This window comes from Microtus pennsylvanicus, chromosome 21 (genome assembly GCF_037038515.1).
Source record: "Microtus pennsylvanicus isolate mMicPen1 chromosome 21, mMicPen1.hap1, whole genome shotgun sequence".
Lineage (NCBI taxonomy): Eukaryota > Metazoa > Chordata > Mammalia > Rodentia > Cricetidae > Microtus > Microtus pennsylvanicus.
In genome coordinates, this window is record NC_134599.1 from 16,865,511 (window position 1) to 16,878,944 (window position 13,434).

Consider the following 13,434-nt stretch of genomic DNA (forward strand, 5'->3'; position numbering starts at 1 on the left):
CTATGACTGAGGCTGGTCCTCATGCCTCTATTTCCTCAGTCCTGGGATTGCAGACATGCACGACCAGGTCCCACTTGAAGCAAAGTCCACCTAGCCTTGTAAAACATACCCATCCTGGGTTTGAATTCTCCCAATTCTGGATCTCAGTAGAACTTCCTGAAATCTCCCACTGTCTTCAGGACACAAAACTCCAGGTCTTTTAGTAACTGTCGCCCACCCCGAGCCTCAAAGTCTGAGTCACATTTTTTCTTTTTCTTTCTACTGTCACCCTCTCTGTGAGGCCACCCAAGCAGAACCATTCCAACCCAATGGCTCTATACCAAACAAGCCACGGAGACGACAGGCATTGTTTCTTGTAGCCCAGGCTGTCCTTGAACTTAGTGCGTAGCTGAGACTAGCCTTGAATTCCTGGTTCTTTGGCCTCTATCTCACAGCACTGAGAGATAGGTGTGAGCCACCATTTCAGGTCCCGAGTCAGACCTTCAGATGACATCAGACAAGTTCTAAATGAGGGCCTTCCTACACATTAACTAACTGCGTTTTTCATGAAAGTCAAGGCCATGGAAGCCAAAGAAAGACTGAAGAGCTGAGAGCGTAGCTTGGTGATGGGGGGCTTGCCTAGCATGTAGGAGGCCTTTCATCTGATTGCCAGCAATACAAAAAGGGAAAAAATTAATTCTACGATATTGAAGGAGACTAGACACGTGGAAGCAAAAGGCCTTGCTTGCATCTTTGTGCTATGTAACAGTGGCTTACACCTATAATCCCAGCCCTGGGGAGGCCGAAGTAGGAGCGACTTCACAAACTTGAAGCCAGCCTGGCTTCAGAGTGAGACACCCTGTCTCAAAATAAAGAAGGGCCCCCAGGATGGGTTAGCAGGTTCAAAGTCACTTGTCACACAAGCTTGATGACCCGAGTTTGATTCCCAGAGCCTGTGGCGGAAAGAGTTGTCCCCTTTCTCGTGTGCACCGTGGTATGTGTGTACTCACCCAGCACACCGGCACAGAAATAAATAAATAGTTACGTCAATAAATAAATGTGCTGCACGCCTTTAATCCCAGCACTCAAAATGTAAAGGCACGAAGATCTCTGTGAGTTTGGAGCCAACCTGGTCTACACAGTGAGTTCCAGTACAACCAGGGGTATGTAAAGCTATCCTGTCTCAAAATAAAAATATAACTAAATAAATATAAATAAACCCTGTTAGAACACTTGGGTGAGTCTGAATGAGGTCTAAGGATTAGGTAGTAGGAACTGGTCGATGCTACTTTCCTAACTTTGCTGATTGTACCGAAGCCATGAGAGAAAATGTACAACCTGTGAGCAATATCCACTAAAATGTCAGAAAGCTGAGCACGTCTCACACTGGTCAAGGGGAGGGCTATCTGCCGTACTGCAGCTGCCTTTATGAGTCTGCAACTGTTCTGCAGCACAGATCAACAGAATTCGGGAGATTACAGCACTTTGCCTCTCCCCCAGGGGCATATGGGCCTCAAGGCTCCTGGACTGAGGACCGAACATGCTAAAATATTCATAACTGGGGGCATTTCCCCCTTGGAGTAGGCGGCAGGGGCTCGCACTGCTCATTTTATTTTGCATTTCTTACACTACAAGAAATCTAGACTTTTCATATGTTCAGAGTCCACTGACATTCAGAAACTAAGAATGATCAGTTAGTCACTAACCAGGGATGTCAGTGGTTCTCAGCATGTGATTCGTGACCCCCTTGGGGTTGACTGACCCTTTCACGGGGCTTGTGATCAAATATTCTGCTTATCAGATATTTACATTATGATTCATAGTAGTAGCAAAGTTACAGTTAAGAAGTAGCAATGAGATAATTTTATGGTTGGGGGTCACCACAACAGAAGGAACTATATTAAAGAGTCGTGGCATTAGGAAGATTGAGAACCACTGGGGTCGTGTCTTTGGGCCATTTTTTCCTTTCTTTTACCTTGCTTTTCATGGTCTCTGTAACTGAGGAATCTCTTTTTTCATTCTTTCTTGTTGATATTTTGTGGATTTTTGTTTTGTTTTTGTTTGACACAGGGTCTAGAACTTACTATATAGATCAGGCTGGCCTCAAACTCATAGAGATCACCTGTCTCCGCCTCCTGAGATTAAAGGCATGTGCCATCACACACAGCTGATGAGGTTTGGGTACAGGGTCTCCTACAGCACAGGCTGGCCTTGAGCTCACTGTGTAACTGAGAATAACTTTGACCTCCGACACCCCTGCTCTACTTCCCAAGTACCCGGATACTGTTACTCGCCACCCTGCCTGGCTGCTCTTCCTTGAGTTTGATACAGAACCACAAAACGTCTTTAAAATTAAGGTTGACCTCAAGTCCTCACGCAGGCTGGCAAGCCTCTACCCTGAAGCACACCCCAGTCCCTGACAGTGACCCCTGCACCTTTGTGTCTTGTCTGACACCTTGCCAGAGGACCTGGGAAGGTGGTCTTGGCCTGCAAGTTTAAACACCATTCAGAGCAGTCGTTTCCCTGGGAGCTGGAATGTGGTGCTGAGGCAAGATGTGACCTTCGCGGGATGAAGGTGTCTCTGGTTGGGACTGATGTGTTGGGCGTTAGTAAACACACACACACACACATACACACACCACAAAACACACATACACAGTACATAAAACACACATACAACGTATGCACTCACAACACACACCAAAGGCTTGGGGGTACAGAGAATATCAAGGAGACAGAGCAGGACATGGCCACAGGACAGAGGTCACTCTCCTTGACTTCCTCTTTGTGGTCACTCAGTCCCTAAGCTTGGACACTCTGTCTTGAAGACCTTCCCTAGCCCCATTCATCCCCTTCCTCTTTTTGAGTTCCCTGCTCCTTCCCATAGCTTCTCTGAGGGCAGAAGGAAGGACCTACGACCCTCTGGACTCAACCTTATTCCATGTGTGCCCAGGAGCTGAGTCAGCGAGCAAGGCAGGCGGTCCTCTGTCTGCTTACTTTCTGCAGGTGCCCACCTTCCTTACAGGGTAAAGGGGCGGCATTGGTTTTTAGATACGAACCATAGAGTGGGTAAGGAGCAGTGTTGAGTTTTCTCATTCAATTCACATTCATTTTTATTGTGTATTTTGTATTTTCAAACAGACTCTCCACATGTAACCTTGGGTAGCCTTAACCTATGATCTTCCTGCCTCAACCTCCCACGAGCTGGTACAATAGCACCACACCACACTGGATTCTTTCATCTTTTTTCCACATTGTTTTAGGATTCCGTGTGTCTCTAAGTTGTAAATTGAATTCTATGTAACCCAAGCCAGTTTTTTAAAAAAAATATTTATTTTTATCTTATGTACATTTGTGTTTTTGCCATGGCTCTCAGGCCCCTGGAACTGGGATTACAGACAGCTGTGAGCTGCCATATAGATGCTGGGAATTGAACCGGGTCCTCTGGAAGAGCAGTCAGTGTTTAACCACTAAACTATCTCTCCAGCCAGACATAGAGCATCTCCAAGCCACTTTTTTAAGACAGTGTCGCACTATGTAGCCTTGGCTGCCCTGAAACTTGATATGTACACCAGGCTGGCCTTGAACTCACAGAGATCTGCCTGCCTCTTTCTCACTTTACCATGTAGCCCTGGTGCTTGGCTGTCCTGGAACTCGCTACATATAAACTGCCTCCCGCTAAAAAAAAAATTCCTAACCTTTTTTTGGGCTTGAGATAATTTTAGATTGACATGCCATTGTAAGAAGTGCTACACATAGGTCCCATGTCCTCACAGCCTAAGTTCTCTCAGTGATGACGCCTCAGAGCATCTAACAGCTATCTCAGCCAAGACCATGATGCTGAAACAAACATCTCTGTCGCTAAGGCTGCCCCCTTAGAGCCCCCTCCTGTCCCTCTTGATCTGGACAGCTGCCAATCCGTTCCACACTTCCTGAAGTTTGTGACTTTAGTGCTGCTGTCGAGGTCTCTGGAGTCGGGCAGTAAGCAAGTTTGTAAGATTGGCTTTTTCCTGGCTGCCAAATTCCCTGGGTGTTCACTGGACTGAGGTATGTCACTAACTCATCTTTTTCTGCTGATGAGTAGTAGGCCATAGGCAGATGTGTCATCTCCAACATTTGCCCGTAGGCAAACATCTGGAGCGCTGGCAGCTTTTAACTGCTCCCTAGTGTTAACAGTTCTTCGGGGTAGAGATCTGAGTTCGGGGAAGCAGGCAGACTCGTGAGAACTTTGAGGGAGAGCACGTGGAATTGGTTTTCAAACCCTGATCCGTCTGCTAGAGCGGAATGGGGCTGAAGGCGGGAAAGAGACCAAGGAGGCTCCATAGGAAATAACGGGGTCTTTGGATTCATTGATATAAGACGTCTTAAAAACCAGGGCTAGAGACTTAATGGGACGTGAAGAGAGCCCTGGAGAATGGCAGGAGGCTGTAGACCCCATTCCTAGGAGAGCTCTAGTACTGATAGAAAGCAGGTACCCAGATGATGCAAGGCGGTGATGAGACTGACTTGGGTTGCTAGAGTAACATCCAGATAAAATATTCATTCAGGAGCCAGAGGAGTGGAGCTGAGTCTAGTGGTGAGGTGGGGGGATCATCTTGGGGATCATCCATGGCTATGGGTGGGCAATGCTTAGGAGAGTGTGGAGACCGGGGACACCAGGGAGATCTCAGTTTAGGGGCAGGAAGAGATGGCTGATTGGCAGTGGAGAAGGGAGTGGCAAGAGCAAGGACCGGAAACCTCACTATTAGCAAGGCTGTCAGTTAGCTGAGGAGAAGGCCATCATCTAGAGCTGCTTGATGACCTAACTTGATCGCAGAGGTTTGCATCCTTCTCTTTCACAGGTTCAGTGTGTCGGAAATCTAGGAGGGGCTTGGTGGGTCGTCTGGCTCAGGGTCTCTCTCAGGCTACCATCAAGCTGTCTGGCTGCCACCCTCTCCAGGACTATTGGGAAAGGACAAGCCTGAGTCTCCCCATTATTGGATGGGGGCTTCATTCTGACAATGGCTGTTGGCCAGTGGCCTCCCCTGGTGTATTTCCTTGCCATGTTGGCTTCTTCACAGAGGGATCCCAAAATGGCAGTGGGCTTAACCTACATTTGGAAGCAGGTAAGAGCCAGAGGGAGGGTGCAGCGAATGAGAGAGAAACTTTCATAACCAAATCTTGGAAGCTTTGCTTTGTGCCTCTGTCAGAAACACATCACTCAAAAGGGAGGGCACCACCGGGCAATGGTGACACATCTCTTTGATCCCAGCACTCGGGAGGCAGAGACAGATGTATCTCTGTGAGTTCAAGGCCAGCCTGGTCTACTAGCAAATTCTAGGACAGCCAAGGCTACATACACAGAGAAACCCTGTCTCAAAAAACTAAACAAAAGGCAGTGGAAGGGGAGCATGATGCAGGATCTGAAGACCAGAGAGCCATCTTGGGAGCTGACCACTGCTGGAAGAAGAGACCTGTGTCTGCATGTGATCTCAGGCTACCCAGAGCCATCTACTGGAGATGAGATGGCATCTGAAGAGTCTGGGGAACAAAAGACAGAGGAGAGGGGACAAGGGTAATACGTAGCTATCCCAGCACCTCAGAGGGACATAGGCATACTCAGGGTCTCCAGAGGACCCCAATTTCATCATCCAAGTTCTTTTCCTACCCCACCCCCAACCCGTAGAGCCAGGAATAAAAGCCCCTCACTGTGGGGTTGAGGGCGGGGCTCAGTGACAGAGTGCTTGCCAAGCCTGTCCAGCTCCTGGGTCATGGATGGGACAGACAGAGATGGGGAGGGGCTGAGAGGATGGCACAGAGGGCTTCCCATCAGGAAATGGCACCCCAGAGGAACCCCCACTGAACATTCAGAGACAGGACTGAGGGCCTGGACAGACCTTTGGGAGGCATGCAGCAGGGGATAGTAATCACAAAAGCTTAACTCACATACTGGGTGCAAGAAGTGTAGCAGTTTGGGAAGTTCCCTTTGGGACAAGGGGCACAGAGCAGGCAGAATGGTGCCCCTAATTGCTGAAAAGTATGAAGATGTCAGGTCACCTACAGGGGGATTGACACTGAGGGACACTGTTTTGTTTTGAGACAGAGTCCCATTTTATAGGCCTGCTTGGCCTTGGAACTCACTAGATTTTCCAGGTTAACCTTGAACTTGTGGCCATACTCAGCCTCCCAAGTGCTGGGACTACAGGCATAAGTCATGCTTGACTTTGGGATGAGGACACAGACTATGCATCAACAGACCTTCCTTGGGGTGGGGAGGAGAACCGGAGATATCTGCCGTCATGGGGTCCTCAGCCCAGAGAAGGAGAGAGTGGGGTGCTGAGACCCTCAGCAATTGGCTTTGAAGGAAGGAACCTGAGCCATGGAAGTCAAGTAATGTGGGCATGAAAGCCCTGAGAAGGTAACCAATTTTTCCCAAGCCACACAGAAGCTGGAAAGAATAATAAACTCAGGCTAGATTTCTAGCAAGGTCCTTTTCTTCACCTGAGAGTTCTTCAGGGGAATTTTGTCCAAGGGTGTACCTTACCTTAGATCAGTGGTTCTCAACCTTCCTAATGCTGTGACCCTTTAATACAGTTCCTCATGTTATGGTGACCCCCCAACTACAAAATTATTTTCCTTTCTAATTCATAACTGTAATTTTTTTTTTGAGACAGGGTTTCTTTGTGTAGCCCTAGCTGTCTTAGAACTCACTCTGTACACCAGGCTGGCCTCAAACTCACAGAGATCTGTCTCTGCCTCCTGAGTGCTGGGATTAAAGCCGGGCACCACCACTGCCTAGCTCATAACTGTAATTTTGCTACTGTTATGAATCATAACAAATACCCAATATACAACCCACAACGGGGTCGCGACCCACAGGTTGAGAACCTCTGCTTTGGGCGGACATGCATTCTCTGGAGGACTTCACTAGCCTCAGTGATCTTAATGTTGCTATGGGCAGTGATGGCCTTGCCTAGTTAGGGCTCTTAGGATTAAATGAGAGTGCCTAGTGCCTGGGATTGGGCTTGACATGTAGCCAGCCCTCCACATATGCTACCAACACCACCATGATTCATGGCAACCCATGTTCTTTCTGTCCCATCTCCTAGGGGGCCAGGAGGATAAGGAGCTCTGGTTACACCCTTGTCACAGTGGCAGGCAGGTGGGCAGGCAGGTGGGCAGGCAGGCGGGCGGGCGGGCGGGAAGGTGGGCTAGCAACTGTATGTCTGTTGGGGAATATGATTTTTAGGTGTGTGACTTTTGTTTATGCTGCATTTGTTTAACTCTGTGAAGCTGTGGTTCTTTGCCTGTCTAAAACGCCTGATGGTCTAATAAAGCAGTGAATGACCAATAGCAAGGCAGGAGCAAGGAAAGGCGGGGTTGGCAGACAGAGAGGATAAATAGAAGGAGAACTAAGAAAAAAGGAGCAATGAGAGAACAAGGAGAGGAGGATGTCAGGGGTCAGCCACCCAGCTCCACAGCCAGCCAAGGAGTAAGAAGGAAAGAAAGGTATACATAGAGAAAGATAAAAGCCCAGAGGCAAAAGGTAGTTGGGATAATTTAAATTAAGAAAAACTGGGAAGAAGCAAGCCAAACTAAAGCTGGGCATTCATAACTAATAAGCCTCTGTGTGTGGTTTATCTGGGAGCTGGGTGGTGGGCCCCACAAAAAGCCAAGAGTAAAACATTAAACAGCAAATGTCCCTTCTAGGGAAGAGGCTACTACGGCCCAGGGAGTTCTTGGTTGCAGGGCAGTTACAGAGCCAGGACCAGACCTGAGCTTGATTCCGTATCCTATTCCTACAGGGGATAACCAAAGGGTTCCAGAAGGCCCCTGTCCCTCTCTGGCAGATCTAAGCCAGCCTCTCCTTGCTGTTCCTCCTCCTGGTGTTCCAGGCACTTCGAATCCCAGCAGCACCTGGAAACGCTGACTGCCTCAGGCACCAGGGCCTCACTGGAAGCTAAGTCTTCATTCCACAGAACCAGAAACCAGGAGCTAAGGTGCCTGGAGCCCTGGGGAGAGAGGCAGCCAGGAAGAGGTGAGAGGTGACACAAGATCTGGAGGAAAACCCAGGCTGGTTGCTAGGTAACACCAGAGCTGGACATCAGACCAGGAATTTGTAGCCTCCTGTACTTCCTAGTGCCTGCCTTGGAGGGCTCCATAAAACAGGCCAGTCTGGAGGCTTGGAGCCTCTGGCCCAAGAAGTGAAGGTGTGGGGGTGCGTGGGGGTCTTGGATCTTGGGATTTCTGCTGGTTCTACCAGGGCTAACTTGGATACTTCAGGGGTGAGGCCTCTGGATCCCAGGACTACTCCCAGTAGCCTTTGGGTGTGGCTTACTTCAGTCTACCGAGCCCCTGCTGAGTGGACCTCTTGGGGCCACGACTGATATGATCTCTCTTCTCAGGCAACCCTAAGCAGGGACTATGACTCCCTCTGTGACTTCCTCCCTTGGCCAAGCAGGCCCCCTGGAGTTTTCAAAACAGGTGTCACATCCACAGGGAGATGTAGCCTCCTGTACTTCCTGGTGCCTGCCTCTGATTTAGGAGTTCTCTAAATCCTAGCTAACACGGCAGACTTCCTCCCACTTCTCAGGTGGTATTCCTCTGCTTTTCTCTCCTCCACCATGATATCTCTCTCTCTCTCTCCCTCTCCCTCTCCCTCTCTCCCTCTCTCTCTCTCTGACAAGAAAAGCAGAGCTGTGTGATTGGAAGATTCCTTTGTGTAAAACTGGTTGTACAAAGAGGGACTCAGCTCCTCACAGCTTCTAAATCTGGCTGATAGTGAGACCAGAATAGTATAATGTCTATCTGGATTGGTTTTGCTGGCCTGGTAAACTTAAAATAAGGGAGTATCCACCCCAGAATAAACCCCTCTTAAGAGATTTAAAAAAACAAAACAACAACAAAAAAACTGGTGTACAATATTTCATGGCTAAAACAAATCTCTTGGGGTTGTGGGGTGGCTGCTATCCCATCCAGAATCCTAAGACTTGTTGCTCTTTGTAGATGTTCAATAAAGAAAAGCTCCTCAGCCAGGCAGTGGTGACGCCCACCTTTAATCCCAGTACACGGGAGGCAGAGGCAGGAGGATTTCTATGAGTTCGAGGCCAGCCTGGTCGACAGGAGTCTCAGGACAACCAGGGATGTTACACAGAGAAACCCTGCCCAAAAAAACCAAAAACTAAAAATATAAAGAGCTCTCCTGACACTCCCCCATCCTACTGAGGCCCACCCCTCACATCTGGGCTGCCCAAAGCCAGAGTGGCATGGTGTGGGTGACAGCTTGCCCTCCTGAGGATCACGGAGTTAATCAAGGGAAACATCCGAATCCCTGGGCCTTCCGTTTAGAATAGGAACTGGTAGCAGAGTGAATCCTGGCTGTTTCAGTTCTGTGCCTGGTGTAGCTGGAGGGCCTCCGGTCAAAGGAGCTGAAGATGCCTTGGCTGTCCCATCTGGAGGTCTGGGCACACTCCTGCGTGCCTCTAGGAAGGTAAGGTGGAAGGAGGTAGGAGGTGAGTGAAGATGGGGGTTGGGGGTGTGGGGGTGTTTGCCACCCTATCCACATTCCAGGCGTCCACAGTATCAACAGAAGTGATGGAGCATTTAAAATAGCTCCTGAGCCTAGGTGTGGTGGCACATGCTTGCAGTCTTAGCATTTGGGAAGCAGAGGCAGGAGGATTACTGCAAGTTAAAGGCCAGTCTGTTTTACACAAATGCCTTTAATCCCAGAACTCAGGCCAAGAAAAAAATAGACAACGCTCTCTGATCACTTTTCTGAGCCAATTTTCCCTTAGTAAATCTTTTTTTTGTTGTTGTTGTTTTGTTTTGTTTTTCGAGACAGGGTTTCTCTGTGGTTTTGGAGCCTGTCCTGGAACTAGCTCTTGTAGACCAGGCTGGTCTCGAACTCACAGAGATCCGCCTGCCTCTGCCTCCCGAGTGCTGGGATTAAAGGCGTGCGCCACCACCGCCCGGCAGTAAATCTTTTTTAAAAAAATAAAAAGCGGGGATATAATTTACAACACAACTAGCTGAGCACCAAGGCTGACGGCGCTGGTAACAGTTCCCCTCCAGAAAAACACCCCGCATCACCCCACAGAGCCGACGGGCAGAGATCCATCTAGGACCTGACCCTGCACCTTCTGCGCAGACGCTGCACCTGTGCTCCTCACCCTCTAGGTGGCGCGAGTGGGGGCGGAGCATGCAATTGTCAGTCTCGGACATCAGAAATGCTGACTTCTGATTGGCTGGGCTCAGGCTAGCGAGGTGACAGGCCCACAGGACCTGTGGTGGGAGACGTGGTCAGACAGAGAGGGAGGAGCTGGCTTACTTGCCTGCCGTGAAGAGAGCGTCTGTGGTTGTGTTCACTCCTTGGGGACAATCCTAATTTTATGATTTTTTATTTTTAATAAAGGCAATTTGTTAAGGGCTATAATTAACCAAGTTTCCCATTTGTCTGTCATACATTTATAAAAACCCCACGAACTGACATATGAGGACAATCCCTGGTGGGGCCTACTTAAAACAGATGTTTATTTTCATGTTATTTATTCATTTATTTTGGAGACAATCCTCCTGCCTCAGCATCACCAGTGCTTGACATGACATGTGGGGGCCACCATGCCCGACTGCTGGCTTATTCATAAGGCAGCTCAGGTCTGGGGTAGGTCCCACACCCTCCCCTTTCTGTCTTTCACCCCTGCCCCTGTATGCTGAGCCAGGGCAGGTGTACTCACGGGGGCTTTCTGACAGCTGAGGGCTAAGTGTCCACTCTTTGGGGATGGGATAGACACTGGAGCACCCTGGCTGGTGCAGATCTGGACCTGCCCGCCCTGGAGGAGCTCAGAGACAGTGGTAGCCAGAGGCAGAGCTGAGACCTAACTGTGGGGGTGAGAGGATGTGGCTGGTGCCTGGAGGTGTGTGCAGGGTTCTGCTCGCTCTGGAGCACTAGACCGAGGTTTTACCCAGGCCAATGCAGATGATCCAGGGGTCTGGGCAGGGGGCGGTGGGGTCAGAGATGGAGAGTCCCTTGGGGTAATCTGGATACCTGGGGACTATTACTTGCCTGTGTTTGGTTGTTGTGGAGGTAAGTCTCGAAGGTATAACTTTCCAGGACATTCCAGATAGAAAGTAAGCTTTGAATTAGAAGTGACTGGGAACTGAAAACATTTGTCACTGGAGAAGGTGTCTGTGAAGGATGGAAAAATCCAAACTACCAACCACCAAAGCTCCCATGCACTCAGCCTCGTGTCCAGACCCAGAGGAGGGTGACCACCGAGGGCAGAGAAGCCTCCAGTGCACTCGGCAAAGGCCTGGTGTCCAGACCCAGGGGAGGGTGACCACCGAAGGCAGAGAAGCCTCCAGTGCACTCGGCAAAGGCCTGGTGTCCAGACCCAGGGGAGGGTGACCACCGAAGGCAGAGAAGCCTCCAGTGCACTCGGCAAAGGCCTGGTGTCCAGACCCAGGGGAGGGTGACCACCGAAGGCAGAGAAGCCTCCAGTGCACTCGGCAAAGGCCTGGTGTCCAGACCCAGAGGAGGGTCACGTAAGGCAAAGAAGCAACAGGAAGGAGGGGATGTTGCCCAGAGAGCTTTCCCAGTGTGCCACCTAGGAGGAGCATGCTGGGGTCGTCATACATCGTCCTGAACTTAGAGGGGTAGCAGACATTCCTGCCAAGAAAGAGTGTGTGCTTTCTTTTTTGTTTTTCAAGACCGGGTTTCTCTGTGTGGTCCTAGCTGTCCTGGAACTCACTCTGTAGACCAGGCTCAAACTCCGAGATCTGCCTGCCTCTGCCTCCCAAGTGCTAGGATCAAAGGTGTGTGCCACAACCACCTGGCAAGTGTGAAACACTTTTGTTCATCTGAAAAAGTAGCCGGTTACCGTACAGCAGTGTAGAGACCGCAGATAGGATTCCCTCTGCTGCTCTTCCCCCAAATGCTTTTCACCTCTTGCCAGCATACAGTTGCTTTACTGTCCATATCCTACACAGAAGTCAAATGCTTCCTAAAGGTGTGCTTAGTTTTGTTGTTTCCCAGGGCCTAGATTATTCCTGGCACATGGTAGGTACTCAAAACTGTTAAAGCAGGGTACCACAGTAATACATGTCTGCAATCCCAGCACTCAGGAAGCTGAGGCAGGAGGATTACTTTGAGCAAGTCTGTGGCAAGCTTGGTCTATGCAGTGTGTTCCAGGCCAGCCAGAGCTAAATAGAGAACCCTTTCTGAGAGGAGAGGGGAGGAGGAGAAAGATGATAAGGAGGGAGGAGAGAGGGGGGGGGGAACAGGATAAGGAAAGGGAAAGAGTGAGAAGGAGTGGGAGGGCAGAGAGGAGCAGGAAAGGGGAGAGCAGGATTGGAGGGGCAGGGGAGAGAAAGAAAGCAAAGAAGAGGAGAAGAGAAAGAGGGAGAGAGAAGAAAGGTAGGAGAGAAGGAGAGGGTGAGAGGGGCAGGAGGAAGGAAAGGGAGTAAGAGGAGAGAGGAGGAGGAGGGAGATGGAAAGAGATGGGGAAAGAGAAGGGAAGGGGAGAGAGGGAGGGAGAAGGGGGCATATCTGTTCAGGGCTGGGGAGACTTGGTAAGCGCTTGTGGCACAAGACTGAAGGCCTGAGTTCAGATCCCCAGAACCTAAAGAAAAAGCCATCATGGCAGCATGTTTATCACACCACCACAGGGTTCAGTGAATACAGGTAGATCCCAAGAGCTTGCTGGATAGCTAGTCAAGCCGAAAAGGCGAGCCCCAGCTTCAGTGAGAGACTCACTGGTGGTGAGCTCAGCACCCCCCACCCCCGACACATTCACAAAGTATCTGTTCAGTGTTAAATGGATGAGAATGTCCCCCCTCTCATCTGTGCTTGGGGTAAAGAAAAAAACCCATATATTGAGGGAGCTGCTAGGCCCTGAGGAGAGCGTGCATATAGCAAGTGATGGCTGAGTTCCGTGGGACACCTGATCTGTTACTCCTGGACCAGCGCCAGCCTTTCTCTCCAGACATGGGCTTTCCTGCTGGGTGAAGATGCAGTAAACAGAGGTTTGGCTTGGCACTTGGGACCCCACCCTCTAGCCTTTGAAGGTAGTCCTCATGCGTCTGTTATGGGAGACATGAACCAGCTCTCCATCCCCGACTATGCTTGCCAGGCTGGGGACTCTCAGCCATTTGGCACTGGCATGGCTCCCGCAGTGCCAGGTGTCCATATGCCACCATTGCAACCTCCTGACTGAGCCAGGAGGGGCCTGGCCGGGGCTCAGTGTCCTTGACTTTTGGAACCATCTGGGTGGTATAAACACTAGTGGACAGGAAGGACTGTATAGTAATTTGCCACACTTCCCAGCACCATTCCAGGTCTTGGGCGTTGAATACAGCCCTAACCGAACGGTCCAGGTTGGAACTGTTTTCATTGTCTATGGGGAGGTAAAGCACTCTGGAAAGCATTGGGATTCAAAAGCAGGTGTGCAGCCAGTGTGGTGGCACCAGCCTGTGACGCCA